Below are 3,974 nucleotides of genomic sequence, written 5' to 3'. Positions count from 1 at the left end.
GGAAGTGTTGGGGGGAGCACAGTTAGACTCTGCTGAGAGGAAGTGTTGGGGGAGCACAGTTAGACTCTGCTGAGGGGAAGTGTTGGAGGGGGGAGCACAGTTGGACTCTGCTGAGGGGAAGTGTTGGAAGGACTTGGGATTCCTGAGCTGCTTCTGGAACAGAGTGTTTTTCTGTTTTGAAAAGTAAGTACAGCATAACCAGGCAGCAAAGGCTAGTGAGCATCTCACCTAGGTCATTCAGACCGTTGGTGCAATTACTTGCACATATTCTTTTTATTGATTTATTTATGTTTTGGATTTTTGAGACAGAGTTTTGCTGTGTAGCCCTGGCTGTCCTGGAACTCACTCTGTTGACTGGAATGGCCACGAACTCACAGAGATCCTCCTGCCTCTGCCTCCTGAGTGCTGGGATTAAAGGTGTGTGTCACCAGAGCCTGGCTGCTTGCACACATTAGTTTATCTTGTAATGAGCAGTATAACTCATGTGCCCTAGGGTCACATGAGCCCAGGAGCCTGAGCTCAGATTTTGTTTGTCATTTTAGGGCTAGTGACTCACAGATGTGCCCATAAACTTCTGCCAAGGTGAGTGGGAATGACTGAGTCTTGCCCAGAGGCGTTTGCACAGGAAGGCGATGTGGGACACCTACAGGAACCTGAATGTAGGGGAAGGTAGCACCAATGTTCACTGTGACTCAGTGTCTTCTCTTGCTTTATTGTTTTCCAACACCATCCCTCTTCAAGACCATTTAGATGGGTGGTTCTCAACCTGTGGGTCATGTGACCTCTTTGGGGTGTGTGCAATGAGCCTTCACAGGCAAGGGTTGCCTAAGATCATCGGAAAACACAGATATTTACATTAAGATTCTTAACAGTAACAAAATTGCAGTTATGAAGTAGCAATGAAGATAATTTTGTGGTTGGGGGACACCAAGCCACAAGGCACTGCATTAAAGTGTTACAGCATTAGGAGGGTTGAGAACTGCTGATTTAGACAAGTGTAGCTCTTGCTTACAAACTTCACTCTCAGCTTTCATGTTTTATGTACAGATCTTTGCATTTTAAAACCAGATGAGATCCCGTTACTGTAGCACGAGAAGGAGCCATGATGACAGACGGAGCGGTGTCCAGGTGAGTGCAGGATGACTGGAGCTGGAGAGGTTGGCTCAGCAGTCTCTTCCTTTGGCATCTGAGGGATAATTCAGATGCCCTCCCGGATTGGTGCAGCCTGTCATAGCAGTTTCTTCTCCACTGGCATAACCTACCACATTTACCTTGTTTATTTCCTGTGCATACCAAAGTCTTTCTTAACTTCTGCCCCTCTGATCAGGTGATAGGTAAGGAAGGTAGCTGAGCGAGAGCCAGGGGTGACTCAGGAGGCAGGATTCTTCGATCGTTTCTACTTCCCTTCCTGCTTGGATTCTTGTTCCGATTTCCCTCTGTGATAGACTGTGACCTGGAAGTGTAAACAGAAATAAATCCTTTTCTCTCCCAAGTTGCTTTGGGTTGGAGTGTTTTATCACAGCAACAGAAAAGCAGAATAAGTAAGCATCTAATCCAAGCCAAAATAAGTTATGAATAGTCTGTAGTCGTTGGTGTTTCTAGAGATCAAAGTAGGAGTAAATGAATTGGAAAACTGTGGATCTAATGTAATTAAAGATGTATGTCTTTAAGAAAAGGAAGAAAACATATAAACGGAGGACAAATGAGAGGAAACATGTAAAACCACAAACACAAAGGACTCTAGAGAATCACATGAAGGTCTGGGGTGTGGGTTAGCCAATACTAGACCTGACTTTGATCCCCAATGATCCCCGCCCCCTGAATACAAAGTAGCATGACATGACTCTGTTCTCCCCAGCTCTGTCACTAATATGAAGTCTGGATGAACGGGTGGTATCCTAGGAGAATGCGGAAGTGTGGGTGAGCAGGGCTGAAATACAGGTGAAAGGCTAGAAAGCAATACAGGAGGCTGTTTGTTGAGTGCCTCCCCAAAGAGAATAGACCACAGTCTAGTTTCACAAATCAGTTCATAAAGCCTTTGAGGAAAAACGTCCTCAACATTATGTTTACACTGAAATGTGTCAGAAGTAGTAAGAAAGCAAGCTGTGGTCAGAGCAGCTCAGTGGTCAAGAGGACTTGCTGTTCTTGTAGAAGACCTGAGTCTGGTTCTCAGCACCCATTTGGGGCCTCACAACCACCCCTAACTCCAGTTCTGATGTACTCCTCTGGCCTCTGCGGGTACCAGGCACACGTGTGGTACCTATATGTACATACAGAGAAAACACTCGTATACACAAAACTGAAATATTTTAAGTAAAATGAAAAAGAGAGTTTACAAAATAATTGTTGATGAATACAGCATGTTGTTTGATAACAGAGTTTACCAAAACCACCCAGCATGTAAGTTGCAGGTAAGTTCCACCCATAAGTATTGGTGTAAAGAAAAGACTGTATATAATGTTGACCTTATGGCCAGTGATGGCTTATTCCAGGTGTGCTTGGATGGTGGTGGCATCTGATTTAACCTCTTCTGGGCTCTTGATTTGCAAGGTTCCTTCCTAGCATGTATTAAAAGAAATGTTTGTCAATTATCTTTCAGACATGAAGTACATGTGGGTGACTAAAGAATTATGTCCAAATCTGGTATGTATGTACGTATGTATGTATGTATGTATGTATGTATGTATGTATGTATGTATGTATTTATTTATTTTTCAAGACAGGGTTTCTCTGTGTTCTGGCTGTCCTGAAACTCATTTTGTAAACCAGGCTATCTTTGAAGTCACAGAGATCTGCCTGCCTTTGTCTCCCAAGAGCTGGGATTAAAGGCATGTGCCACCACTGCACAACATAACTGGAACATTAAAGAGAAAATTTCCTAGGCAGTAATTGTGGAAAGGCTTACAAATTATGCTCTGGAATATTCCACATTAGGGGAAAACTGGAGCTGTAAAGACTTGCTTCGAATCGCATCATTCAGCAAACACATTTTAGGCTTGGGACAGCCACTCATATAGATATCTTTATTGTGGAAAGAGACCACTGCTCAGTCTGGGACAAACTTCCACATGCATTCATTATCTTATCTAATACAGATTTTTTCCCCCATGGGAGAGAGAATATATACTTTTGGTACAGAAAATAATTCATGAAAAAGTATAAATAAGACTTTGGAGAAAGACAGGTAAAATGTAATGACTGAGAAAGCATTTAACGAAATATCAAGCCTTACTCTTCCGCAGAGAATTCATCCAGGGAGAAACCCCGTGGATGTGTTGAATGTGGAGAGCCTTCAGCCAGAGTGCCCACCTTCTTCAGCATCAAAGAGTAAACCCAGGAGAAAAGCCCTTTGAATGTGCTGGTTGTGGGAAGACGTTCAGTCAGAATGCTCATTTTATTCAACACCAGAGTTCATACTGGGGAGAAAACTTATCAATGTAAGCAGTGTAATAAAGCCTTCAGCCAATGGGCACATCTTTCTCAACATCGGAGATTCGTACTAAAGAGAAAAGCCTGCGGGCAGAATGTGTCTTGCTCATCATCAGTGTCCTCATCTGGAGAGTCATCCTCAGTCATTTCTTTCTCACCCCCATGCCACCAAGCCCTGTAGTTCCCAGTCCGCAGTATATCATTGTCGTGTGAGACACAACTATGCCATTTGTGTTTCTGTGATGCTATGAAACTTGACCATCATGTGCCTCTTAGTGCTTCTTAGCACTCTTATCAGTTGTATCTTAAAGAACCGTGTGATCATGTTTCTTTTCTGCTTAAAATACTTTCTTTGAGACATAGACAAATTTTAAAGGCTGGCTCCACAGTGCAGGTCGTCCAGCTAGTGCTGGGTGAGTGTGTAGTCCTGGGCGTCCAGCTAGTGTGTGCTAGGTTAGTGTGTAGTCCTGGGCGTGCAGCTAGTGCTGGGTGAGTGTGCAGTCCTGGGCTTGCAGCTAGTGCTGGGTGAGTGTGCAGTCCTGGGC

General features: G+C 43.9%; 1 long non-coding RNA gene across 4 annotated transcripts in view; it reads left to right on the top strand.

The window, feature by feature from the left end:
• Positions 1-3,968, top strand: part of LOC113455468 — a 7,878-nt gene extending 3,910 nt beyond the window's left edge. For 2 of the 4 annotated variants that reach the window (XR_003376571.1, XR_003376574.1), the window contains exons 4-6: positions 1,048-1,128; positions 2,600-2,643; positions 3,243-3,968. This is a non-coding gene — a long non-coding RNA (uncharacterized LOC113455468). Of the gene's footprint in view, positions 1-542; positions 583-1,047; positions 1,129-1,327; positions 2,098-2,599; positions 2,644-3,242 lie in introns of those variants that run through there. The other 2 variants (XR_003376572.1, XR_003376573.1) reach the window with 2 other exon arrangements.
• The last annotated feature ends 6 nt before the right edge of the window (positions 3,969-3,974 follow it).

Source organism: Microtus ochrogaster, unplaced genomic scaffold, assembly GCF_000317375.1.
Source record: "Microtus ochrogaster isolate Prairie Vole_2 unplaced genomic scaffold, MicOch1.0 UNK47, whole genome shotgun sequence".
Lineage (NCBI taxonomy): Eukaryota > Metazoa > Chordata > Mammalia > Rodentia > Cricetidae > Microtus > Microtus ochrogaster.
Note: the sequence above shows the minus strand (reverse complement) of the source record. Positions and strands in the feature narration are given on the sequence as shown.